The sequence below is a fragment of the Jaculus jaculus genome, chromosome 13 (assembly GCF_020740685.1).
Source record: "Jaculus jaculus isolate mJacJac1 chromosome 13, mJacJac1.mat.Y.cur, whole genome shotgun sequence".
Lineage (NCBI taxonomy): Eukaryota > Metazoa > Chordata > Mammalia > Rodentia > Dipodidae > Jaculus > Jaculus jaculus.
In genome coordinates, this window is record NC_059114.1 from 55,561,573 (window position 1) to 55,575,223 (window position 13,651).

At 36.7% G+C, this 13,651-nt stretch overlaps 1 non-coding gene across 1 annotated transcript; it reads right to left on the reverse strand.

Annotated features, from left to right (window-relative positions):
• Positions 1-4,092: 4,092 nt before the first annotated feature.
• LOC123454378 lies at positions 4,093-4,219 on the reverse strand. The gene has a single exon (XR_006633344.1). It is a non-coding gene; the product is annotated as a small nucleolar RNA SNORA54 (small nucleolar RNA).
• Positions 4,220-13,651: the final 9,432 nt, after the last annotated feature.

Genomic DNA, 13,651 nt, shown 5'->3' on the forward strand with positions numbered 1-13,651 from the left:
GATGGCTTAGCGGTTAAGCGCTTGCCTGTGAAGCCTAAGGACCCTGGTTCGAGGCTCGGTTCCCCAGGTCCCACTTTAGCCAGATGCACAAGGGGGCGAACGCGTCTGGAGTTCGTTTGCAGAGGCTGGAAGCCCTGGTGCGCACATTCTCTCTCTCTCCCTCTGTCTTTCTCTGTGTGTCTGTCATGCTCTCAAATTAAAAAAAGAAAAAGAAAGAAAAAAGAAAAAGAAAATCAGAATGTGCCTGTGGAGGGTAGCCTAGATTTCCACAATGTGGTAGTGCTTCTCTGTTGTAGAGCTACATCCCTCCATAATTTTCCATCATCTGTGCATTTGAAGATGAGGGACACTAAAAATCATTTTTCCTTAAAAGATTAAAAATAATGCTGTATCCCTTAAAAGCACAGCATAAATCAATAAAGCTGCCGATATTAGGGAAATAACTCTTATTACAAAACTACTATTGGTTTATTACCCTGAAAACACACCATCAAATAGCAACTTCATTCTTTTTTTTTTTTAAATTATTTATTTATTTGAGAGTGACAGAGACAGAGAGAAAGACAGATAGAGGGAGAGAGAGAGAGAATGGGCGCGCCAGGGCTTCCAGCCTCTGCAAACGAACTCCAGACGCGTGCGCCCCCTTGTGCATCTGGCTAACGTGGGACCTGGGGAACCGAGCCTCGAACCGGGGTCCTTAGGCTTCACAGGCAAGCGCTTAACCACTAAGCCATCTCTCCAGCCCGCAACTTCATTCTTTAAATAAGTGTTCATTGCTGTTAAGATTTCACCGGGGCTGGAAAAATGACTTAGTGGTTAAGCCATTTGCCTACAAAGTCAAAGGTTTGATTCCCCGGGACCCACTTAAGCCAGATGCACAGGGTGTTGCATTTGGAGTTTGTTTGCAGTGGCTGGAGATGCCCTCTCTCTCTCTCTCTCTCTCTCTCTCTTCTCTCAAATAAATGAATCAATATTAAAAAATAAAATATTTTAAAAAACATATTTCATTGGCATGCTTTAATGAAACTTAATTAGCCGCACTTAAATGACATCGGATATTTTAAGAAAGGTGTTCTGAAAACTATCACTGGAAAAAATTGAGGAAAAGAGTAAAAGAAATGATAAAGCAGGAATATCAGTATAACAAAAAGTAAATAAAATAAGTCTAAAGAACAGAACTCATCTAAAGATGGAAGAATTTCAGATTTTAATGAATGAATTGGATATGAGCTTTTATTACTTGGATAAAATGTGCTTGAACAAATAAATAGAAGCCAATATGAATCAAAATTATTAGAAATATTCTGAAAATCTCTTCATCTCAAGTGTGTAGCACATTCTTTCACTGACTTTAAAAGCAGACAAATGAGTATGACTGGATAAGACAGACAAATTAGTTAAGTAACCCTAGAAATTTATGATAAAATTTCTTTCATCATATAATAACATTTTTTAACTCATACTTTCCTATTCTGGTAAACTGGTAGACTATTTTGAGTGAGTTCTGGCAGATTTACTGCTAATTAGTTTGGCTCAAATTTGCTATCTACTACAGGAAATAGTGGTAGCACTTATGTGATGTTATATTTATTAGGAGAATTAAACTACTGGCTAAGGTTCCTTGCTTAAAATGAATATTTTTAAAAGAAATTTCCCTCTTCTTAACATGAACTCTGAAATAGGAATAGATGAGTGAGTCCACATGTGCATTCTAACCTTGGGAATCTATATTTATTATGTTTTATGACCAGCATGTTTTCACTCAATGTATTTGTATAATTTCTATTTTGTGGAAGTGTTTATATATTTTGTTATAATATATTTCAAATAAAACTATGTTGCAACTTTAATTGTGTCCTAAAGAAGACTGTGTGCGTGTGTGCATGTGTGTGTGTGTGTGTGTGTGTGTGTGTGTGTGTGTGTGTGTATAATTTCTTTCAGTTAGCATGCACAATAATGGGTTTCATTATGATATTTTCATGCATTTATCTTACTGTACTCTGCTCATATTCACACCTTCATTAATTAGTAATCCCCTCTTAATGCCCCCTCCTGATTTCCCTTCTATAGTCTCTTTTCTGCATGTGTATTTAAATCTAGATTCTGCATATGAGATTACACATATAATGTTTGTCTTTTATCCTTTTGCAATATTTTGTCTCCTCCCTTCCCTTTATATCATTTCTCTCCTTGCATGGTTCTCCTCTACCATCAAGTCACACACATACACACATACATGTTGCTGTAGATGCCACATATGAGATACAATATGCCAGCTCTATTTCACAGTTCCAACTATGCCTCTGCAAATGGTATAAGAAGTTATATTTTAATATTTATAATGAAGTCGACAGAAAGAACTCATCTGTTTTAATAATAAAAAACAGACGTAATAAAAATGTGTCTTTTAAAGACACTGGTCAATGTCTTTTTTGCATATGGGTGTGTGAGTGTGTTTTGGGGTGACTGCTTTTTCCTTTCCCACTCATAGCCTGCCTTCCTCTATTAACATATCTTCAGCCCAATCCATATCCTGGTTCTCAAGTAATCATAGTACTCTTTTTTTAAAATTTTTTTTGTTTATTTATTTATTTGACAGCAACAGATAGAGAGAGAGAAAGATGCAGAGAGAGAGAGAGAGAGAGAGAGAGAGAATGGGTGCAGCAGGGCTTCCAGCCACTGCAAACGAACTCCAGACGCGTGCGCCCCCTTGTGCATCTGGCTAACGTGGGTCCTGGGGAATTGAGCCTCGAACCAGGGTCCTTAGGATTCATAGGCATGTGCGTAACCACTAAGCCATCTCTCCAGCCCAATCATAGTACTCTTCTTCCACAAACACGTAAATGTCTTTCACCTGCTAAGCAATCATTTCTGAATCTTTTTATGTGTTTCAGGAATGCACAGCTGCAGTTCAGGACGTAGCACTCTGTAGTGGAAAAGCCTGCTCGGAGCATGTCAGTATGGTTGCAGTGCCACTTTGACATATCGGGCACTGAGTGGCCTATGTTATGGCCTTTACAAATTCCTTTGGGCCTTTCCTGAATTTATATCATCTTTGCCTCCTTACCATGCACCCAGCTTATTCCTGACCAATCTTTACACTGTTGTTAGAGCACTACTAGGTTTGCCATTTATCTTTTACTAGATTGCACAAGGAATTATTCACTTCACATTACTTATCTCAAGTGATACCACTGTCATTTCCCAAAGAGTAAACTACTTAATATTTGTAGAAGACAAAGAGAGATGTAGCAAATGTAATTGGAGAAAACTGCCATTAAAAACATGTGAATAATTTTGTATTGATTTGCAGCATAATATTTTTTTTTCTGAATTGTGCGATGTGACAATGATATTTGACATTGACACATTACATTTTCTACTTCTGGTAACCAGAAAATTATAAGAGAAAATATCACTGATTATTGACTCTTTTTTCCCCTCTTTTTTAGAGTAATTTATCTGTTGCCAATTTATTATAAACTTTTATTATAACTCAGTCTAACATACTGCTATGCTTCCAAGGATTGCAACATAAAATGCAAATGCACTGCATTGACGTAACTCTTTTTTAAAAAATTGTTCATTTTTATTTGTTTGAGAGTGACAGATGAGAGTGGCAGAGAAAGAGAGGCAGAGAGAGAGAGAGAATGGGCATTCCAGGGCTTCCAGCCACTGCAGATGAACTCCAGACATGAGCGCCCCCTTGTGCATCTGGCTAACGTGGGTCTTGAGGAATAGAGCCTTGAACCAGGGTCCTTGGACTTCACAGGCAAGCAATTAACTGTTAAGCCATATCTCCAGTCCTGACACTTATAACTCTTACTGCTGCATTTCTTTTTATACAAATTTGAAGAAAAAGCAATACGTACTAAACTGTCCCTTTTTACAAAAATTTAAGTATTTATTTAATAATAAGGTAATTATATACATATATATCATATATATATATATATATATATATATATATATATATATATATATGTAAAACATCTTTATGAAAAGTAAATATTTTTTCCATACAAACAGTTGCTGAGAATGGTAGAGCTTTTCACATTTCTTTGAGTTTTATTTTATCAATCCATTGTTTCAGTGAATCTCCAAGATGAGAAACTGAAAACTACCAACCAATCAATCATGTATGTGTCACTGGAAGTGATATAGCACTGGAACAGAACCCACCAGACAGAGCAAGGCCAGCAGGTTATTAGTAATGATGCATTTCTAAATAATCTTCCTGCCAGCCCTTCATCAGAATCATCAAATTACCAAAATTTTGATTGTACCCCATCCTGTCATTTAGGACATCCCATTGTACCTGTAGGCAACCCTTGACTCTTAGAGTTAGAACATTGACTAGTGCATCACATTTTCTTTGCTTTCTTTTTTTTTTTTTTCTTTTTTCTTTTTTCTTTTCTTTTTCTTTTTTTTTTTTTTTTTTTTTTTTTTTGAGGTAGGGTCTTGTTTGAGCCCAGGCTAACCTTGAATTCAGAGTGGCCTCAAACTCATTGCCATCCTCCTTCGTCTTCCTCATGAGTGCTGAGATTAAAGTCTTGTGCCTCAATGTCTGTCACTGTTGAGGAAGGTATTATGTTAAAAGTATTAGGGTAGAAATGAGCTGGGCCTCATGGCACATGCCTTTAACCCCAGCACTTGGGAGGCAGAGGTAGGAGGATCAGCAAGAGTTCAAGGCTACTCTGAGACTACATAGTGAATTCTTGGTCAGCCTAAGCTAGAGTGAGACCCTACCTTCAAACTGCTCCTCAAAAGCAATAAGTAAATAATAAAAAATGTATTAGGATAGGTTGGAGGAAACAGAGACAGAGTAAAAGGAAGAGAGAGAGGAGAAGAAGAAGGAGGAGGAGGAGAAGGAGAAGGTGAAGAAGAAAAGGAGGAGGGGGAGGAGGAATCACTAAAAGAAAGAAGATGAGAAGAGCAAGTTGAAAAGAAGAAGATCTGTCTAGGTAAAAACTATGGGCTGGACTATTGGCATGTGGAGATGATTGAATCAGTCACTAAGAAGGCAGCCTCTGGATTGGAGAGATAACTTAGTGGTTAAGACCCTTGTCTCTGAAGCTTAAAGACCTAGGTTTGATTCCCCAGTACACACATCAAACCAGATACACAAAGTGGTACAAGCACATGGAGATAATTGCAGTGGCTAAGAGGCCCTGGTATGTCATTCTTCTCTCTATATATATCTGCCTCTCTCTCTCTGTTAAATAAACAGATAAATACATAAATAAAATATATTTTTTAAAGTAGGCAGCACACAATGTGAACAGAGAAAACATAAAGCTTGAAATTTGTTTCTGTATATTCCATATTGGATAAGCAGTAAACAAGGTGAGATGAGAAGTTTCTTTTACATTTTAATTTGTAGTAGAAATAGACACCAGAATGTTCTCTTAGGGGCTATGAAGAAAAATGAAAAATGGAGCTACCTCCAGTAGCATTTACTATCTTCCCAATATAGGATTGCTATGGTAGAGAAACTGCTTTGCATGTTCAAATATTCAGCTATTTGAAATAAAATATTTGATCAGTTAGTAGTTATTTATCCATTGTGTTATTTTATGTGTTTCTCCATAAATTTGTAGATAATTTGGATTATCAAGATTAGATCCCCAAATCAACAAAATTCACAAAAAAATTCATCAAGATACAGCAAAGTGTTTATCAAGATCCTAGATGTTAAGTGTGATAATATAATATGGCAGATGCTCTTGATCTCTTCTTAAGAGATGTTTGTATCTTATGTACAGAAAAGACAAGTGAATACCTGTGGTAGTTTGACTCAGGTGTTCCCCATAAACTTCAGTATTCTGAAAGCTAGGTTCCCCAACTGATGGCAATTGGAAATTAAAGCTTACTGGAGGCAGTGTATTGTTGGGGGTGGGCTTATGAATATTATAGCCAGTATTACCTTGCCAGTGTATGGCACATTCTCCTGTTGCTATGGTCCATCTTATGTTAACCTGGGGGTGATGTCTACCCTCTGTTTATGTCATAGTTTTCCCTGCCATCATGGTGCTTCCCTCTCAAGTCTGTAGCCAAAATAAACCTCTTTTTTTCCCCCACAAACTTCTCTTGGTTGGGTGATTTCTGCTAGCAATGTGCACCTGACTGCAACAGTAAAGTGGTACCAGGAGTAGGGTTGTTGCTAGACTCCTGACCATGTGGCTTTGACCTTTTGGAGCTGATTTTCAAGAGGGACGTAGAAAGATTTTCAACCTTGACCTAAGAGATTCCTTGAAGTGCTTTAAGTATAGCTTACTGTACTATTCTGGTCAGACTTGAAAGGCCTGACTGCAGTAAGAACTATGGACTATGAGGGTTGTTTTATGAGGGTAGAAAGAGCTTTGCTTGAACTGGGATAGAAAGTTTGAGAGGCTTGCTGTTATGGCTGTATCCTGATAAGTTGTGTAGTGTTGCACTGGACTGATATGAGCAGAGGGATATGGCATGGAAAAAAATGAAATCTTTGGGCCTAAACTGCTTCCCATTCACCATAAAATTGAGAGATTGCAACCTTTGAGAATGGGCCATCTGATCTGCACTGGGGCAACAGGAAGAATGTGGACTCTTTTGAAGGGGCATGGATGCTTAATGAATGTCCTGTTCTTCATTTCCCCAATGTACTAACAAATTGCCACCCTACCTGGTACTGTGGAGTATAAGAAATGCAGGAAAGAGAGGGACATTGAGTTTGCAACATTGTCTTGTGTTTTGGAAGTGACTGTGGGCAGTGTGAGGCAGGTTTGCTGGATGCCTGTATGGAGACTGGATGGAGCTGCAAGGATGGACCATGGGCTACAGTGCAGACCCAGTGGAGATGCTGAGACCATGACATGGCTTCCAAGGAAAGCTTCCAGCCCCAGATGAAGTTATCCAGGACTGTGAGTAGCCTAGCTGCAATAGTTTCTGCTACCAAATTCTTTATAAGTGAAGGCAGAAAGATGCATGTTTGCTCATGGTTGTTTAGTAGTTCCATTGGGAAGTTGCTCAAATATAGTTATTTTGTAACAACTATCTACATGGATCCCCAGGTTTCAAAATGAAGTTGAAATGTGAGTACTGATTCAATCATTTATGAATGAAAAATAATATCAAGATAAAATGACTTTTATATTTGCTCTTATAAATCAACAAAGTGAAGGTTAAATTTTTTTCAGAAGTTCTGTGCATAAGAAATTCCAAATGACTCAGTTTTATAAAGTGTCAATTAACACTGATAAGGTACTATTCTTAAATTATTAAAAATAACATATATAAGTATTTGATTATTAACTGCACCTGTATGTACCAAAGTCAACTAAAAATATTCACATGTAGTTAGAACTTTCATGAGGCAATTACTCAAAAATATCCAAAAACTGGGCTGGAGAGATGGCTTAGCGATTAAGCGCTTGTCTGTGAAGCCTAAGGACCCTGGGTCGAGGCTCGATTCCCCAGGACCCACGTTAGCCAGATACACAAGGGAGTGCACACATCTGGAGTTCGTTTGCAGTGGCTGGAGGCCCTGGCACGCCCATTTTCTCTCTCTCTTTCTGCCTCTTTCTCTCTCTCTCTGTCACTTTCAAATAAATAAATAAAATAAAAATAAATTTAAAAGTATCCAAAAATTCAGAAGTATGTCTCTTTTCAATTAATTATTCTTACTTTAACATTTCTTCATAAGATACATATACCTATATGCCTTAAAAAGATCATTATAATACTATTATCTATGATCTTTAAGGAATGGTAAAATATATGAATGTCAACAAGAAACAAAGGTACAAACACGCGCTTATTAACAAGATGGTAATTTTGTTATTCATTCTTTTAAAATATTTTTTATTCATTTATTTATTTTGAGAGAGAGAGAGAAGCAAAAAGAAAGAGAGATTGGACATGTCATGGCCTCCAGACACTGCAAATGAACTCTGGGCACATGCACCACTTCTTGAATGTGGCTTATGTGGGTACTGGGTAATTGAACCAGGGTCCTTTGGCCTCATAGGAAAGTGTTTTAACTTCTACACCATTTCTCTAGCCCAAGACAGTAATTTTGAACTTATACCATTTGAAAATATGGCCACAATAATTTTAAGTTAAAAAAGATGAAGAATAATTTTATTTATGTTGTGGATTATGTTGACTGACTTTCATATGTTGAACCATCCTTTAGATGAGACTTACTTGATGATGGTAGGTAATGCTTTTGATGTGTTGTTGAATTTGGTTTGCAAGGGATTTATTTAGGATCTTTGCATCTAAGTTCAGCATCCTATAGTTTTATTTTCTTGTTGCATCTGTGTCTGGTTTTTGTATCAGTGTGATGACAGCTTCATAAAAGGCATTTTATGGGAAGCATTATAGAAATGTTATAATTACTTTTTATTTCTTTCATTACCCATTCATTATTTAAGTGAGTGTTGTTCAGTCTCCAGGAACTGGTGGAATTCCTGAAGTTTCTCTTCTTGTTAATTTCTAGCTTCACAGCATTGTGATCTGATATAATATAGGAAATTATATAAATTTTCTTGAATTTATAGAGGCATGCTTTATGGCCTAACATATGATGTATTTTGAAGAAGGTTCCATGGGCTACTGAGAAGAATATGTATTCTATAGAATTGGGGTGGAGGGTTCTGTAGCTGTCTGTTAGGTCTAGTTGTTCTATGGTGTTTTTGAACTCTCTTATTTTCCTGTTTATTTTCTGTTTGCATGATCTATCTATTGATGATAGTAGAATATTGAAGTCCCCAACTATGATGGTGTTGGTGTTTATTTCTGTTTTGTTGTTAAGTATTATTGTTTTATAAAATGTGGTACACCTGTGTTTGGTGCATATAGATTTATGATTGTGATGTCCTCTTGTTGGATCAGTCCCTTGATGAGTAAGACCACATAAAATATATTAATCACAACACCCACATTATTATTTCAATATATGCAGAGGAGGCCTTTGACAAAATACATCACTTCATGATCAAAGTGCTGTAGAAAATGGGAAGGGAGGATTTAAATATAAATACAATAAAGACACCTAAGCTGAAATAATACTTAGTGGGGAAAGATTCAAGGAGTTCCCATTGAGATAAGAAAAAAGACAGGGCTGCCCACTCTGACCACTGCTCTTCAATGTAGTACTTGAAGTACTAGCCCAAGAAACAAGGCAGGAGAAAGAAATAAAAGAGATACAAATTGGAAAGAAAGAAGTCAATTTAGCTCTATTTGCAAATGAGATGATCCTATACATCAGTGATCAAAAGTATCCATATAAAAAGTTCTAAAGGAGATTACTTCTTTCAATAAAGGTGCAGGATATAAAATAAACACACAAAAGTAGGAGCATTTCTATATGTTAAGGACAAATATTCACAGAAAGAAATCATTGAAACTGTCTCATTTCAATAGCAACAAAAAACACAATAAAAAATAAATACTTTGGAATAACACTAACCAAAGAAGTAGAAGATCTTTATAATGAAAACATTAAAAAAGAAACAAAACAAAACACTCAAGAAAGAAAGTGAGGAGGACTTGAGAAGATGGAAGGATCTTCCATGCTCCTGGATAGGTAGAATTAATAATAGGAAAATAGCAAATTTACCACAAAATATAGATTTAATGTATTTCTTAGAAAAATTCCAGCATCATTCATAACAGAGACAGAAAATTGATCTCAAAATCCATATGGAATGGCAGCAGGCTTTACTAAAGCTATATTCCAAAGCTGTCATAACAACAGCATGGTACTGGCAAAAATGAAAGAAATATAGACTAATGGAATATAATCAAAGACCCAGACTTTTGGTTAAGTAACTACTTGATCTTGGACAAAAATGCTTATAATATAGATTGTAGAAAAGACAGCATCTTCAACAAATGGTGCTGAGCAAATTAAATAACCATATGTAGAAAAATGAAATTAGACACACTTTTATCACCATACAAGTAAATCAAGTCCAAATGGATTTATGATCTCAACATAACACCTGAAACTCTTACATATTGAAATGGAAAATAGGAGGAATTCTCCATGATATAGGTGTGGGGAAAGACTTCCTGAACAAAACCCCAGCAGTCTTGAAAATTAAATAACCACTCAAACCACTATGGAAATCAGTAAGGAGTTCTTGAGAAAGCTGAATATAGAATTACCAAGAAACCAAGTTATTCCCTTCATGGATATTTACCCTAAATGCTCCATGCTTCACTACAGAGATATTTGCTCTACCATATTTATAACTGTTCAATTCATAAAAGCTGGAATTAAGCCAGATGCCCATCATTTAATGAATAGATTAAAAAGTGTGGTACATTTACACAGTGGAATTCTACTCTGTAGAAAGAAAAACATGGGACAAAGAATCTTATAGAAAAATGGATAGACTTGAAATATTATACTGAGAAAACTCCCACAATCCCAGAAAGACAAATGCCACATCATCTCACTCATCTGTAGTTCCTAACCTGGATCAGCTTGTGTTGCTGACATTCCTGGTAGGCAACTTGATGCCCAGAAAAGAGTGATAAAAGGGTTTGGGGGGATGTGAAGGGGAGGGTGGGGAAAAAAAAAACATAAAACTAAACCCAAGATTAACTGGTATCATAGAAATTTTTATCCTTGAAGATTGACCAAAAGATTGAACCCTCAAACAGGTGTATGGGGGGAAGCACCTGAAAAGAAAGGTCCTGGAGAGGGTGGGATGAAGCCTATCTTTATTTATTTATGACTCTGACATATAATTCTCAGTACCAGAAATCAGTTGTACCCACAATGAGCTACTGATTGGCAAAACCTACAAGGTCTCAAAAATAAGACAGGATTCTGTCAAAGCACTTGATTACCCACCTATTGCTGAAGACATCATATGCTGCTGGTACAGAACATGGAGATGTGGCCAGAATCTGGAAGAGAGCTACATTTCAGAAAATTAGCCCATCTAGTGCTGGAAAGTGCTTCATGAGCTACTGGGGGCAAGTGGCAAACAACAGTGTGAGAAACGAGGGGTCTGTGCTACGCAGAAGCAATCATCCTGACAAAATGTACACATTGATGCAATAGTGGCACACAGCTTTGGTGGGTAATCAATATCTTTATGACTGGCTAAGAGATCCATTTAATGGAAAGGATCCCATATCTGGAAGTGGTAATCTAGTCAGAATACTTTGGAGACAACGTTTATGCCACTAGTGTCTGGCTACTAAAGGAGGTACATCCATCAATTTCAACCTAGGTTAATAATGTTTATCCTATTTAATCACTTCTCTAATGGTGAATCTGTTTTTTTTTTTTTTTTTTTTTCAAAAGGTAGTGAGATCCGAGGAGGTAAACTAGCCCTCACATTTCAGCCAAGCCTCAGCTGAAACCACAGAGTAACTGGGGAGATGGGCAAGAGTGCTGCTTCCTTGTTGAGCATGACAATCTGTGCCAGGGTGAAGGAGACACATGTTGCAGATACTTAACTCCTACCAAAGCAGAGATCCAGAAGGCCCTAAGAGTTCATCACTGAAGTAGACTTAAAATACACCCACCACAGCTCAGGGAAATTTGGTGAAGAGGAAGCAGAAAGATTGTAAAAGCCGCAGGTTGGGACATCATGCCCAGAGGCATTGCATCCCCCAGCAATTGACTGCTGCTCCCACACACATAACCAGCAACCCCATTTAGAATACCTATAAGCCCTCTGAGGAGGGACCCCTGTGGAATGGGGACAGGGGCATGGGAAAGGATGGTACCACACAGGATGTATCAATACTAAGTATGTCTGTAATAATAAAAAACAAAGTCATGTGGCATCACATACACCCCTCCCTGTTTTGAAAAGAAAAAGGATAAAGAATATGAATTATATGACACCTGTGTGAAATTTTAAAATAAAAACATGGGGCTGGAGAGATGGCTTAGCGGTTAAGCGCTTGCCTGTGAAGCCTAAGGACCCCGGTTCGAGGCTCGGTTCCCCAGGTCCCACATTAGCCAGATGCACAAGGGGGCTCACGCATCTGGAGTTCGTTTGCAGTGGCTGGAAGCCCTGGCACGCTCATTCTCTCTCTATCTGTGTCTCTCCCTCTCTCTCTTTCTGTCACTCTCAAATAAAATAATAAAGAAAAAAAACATGATAATTAGTTATGGAGACCATGTTTCAGTTTGCCCTGGATATTTCAGATTTATAATTGTTTTTCTAAGAGTTATTACTCCAACATTCTTTTACTCCCCCAAATGTTTTAGTTTAGCCAGGTATGGTAATAAACACTTTTAATCCCAGCACTTGGGAAGCAGAGGTAGGGGGATCGCCATGAGTGTGAGGTCACCCTAAGACTACATAGTGAATTCCAGGTCAGCCTGGGCTAGAGTGAGACCCTACCTCAAAACAAAAACAAAAACAAAAACAAAAACAAAAACAAAAACAAAACAAAACAAAAAAGTCTTAGCTTGATAGGTAAATTATTAGGGCATACCATGTATAATTTATATTTAGGTGGCACTGGCATGCAAGGTATATGGAAGTATGTACAAATATATAACAACACCTGCCTCCAGGATGTTTGCTGTCTGCAGTGGAAACCATATATACTGTTCTTATGTAGTAAAAATTAAAAGAAAAGAAAAAAAACATATGAAGTGCTTATTCTAAATAGCACAAAAGTTTGAAAACTTAGCTAATTACTCATTTCAGTTATTCAGAGAAAGACTAATTATTATTGTGAAATAAAAGAGTAATGATTAAATTAGAAACACCAAATCATGGATGGCATGGAAGAAAAGGAAGCCAACAGAACCATGGTTAGAGGATATTTAAGGGTTTAATGATTGAGAATTGCATTCTGCTACTAAATGCTAAGTTGTGGCCCTAAGCAGAGTACAGTTTTCTCATTGACTGCTTGATGTCTTGCAGTTATAAGTTGTGCAAGTTAATTACACTGGCTTTCAGTATTTAAATAGACTCCTAATTTGTACATAAATCTTATGCATTTTCAGTACTCTCCAGGATACAATATCTATTTGCACACGATGAAAAGCTCAGAAGACTTTTTTTTTTTTCTCAAAAATCTAATCTATTTTCCCCTTCAGGCCAAGAGGCTGTCATAAAATCAAGCACTGTAGGACAAGCTTCACTAATTATTTGTTAGAATATAATATAAGCTTCTTGGATAGTAGCAGATATTCCTGACTGGTTAACTGTGATATTTTAATATCAACAATTTTGCCCTAAATATTGTGACCTATCAGTTAACACATGTTTAACAAATGATTGTATGGTCTAATAAAGTTAAAAAAAAAACATGTTGACAGATATTTCCATACTGTTGTGTTTGTGTGCAAAAATATTTTCCACGTAGTGCATGGGAGCAGAGCAATTCAATTTGAAACATATGTACTTGTGAATCAAAAATCTTATTTCTAAAAGATTCATTCTGTCAATATGTTCTTACACTATAGTTGGATTGCAGACTCAACATCATACATGCTCAAGAGGACATTATTAAAATAGTCAATATGAAAAGTATACATTTTCAGAAATATGTACAAATCAATTACCTAGATCCATAAATGAAATAACACATAGTGAAGAAGATAAAGCTCACATATGCATATATAGAAAAATGCATTAAATTTATGTTAATCAGAAGAGAGGAAGACAGAGAAAAAGAGAGA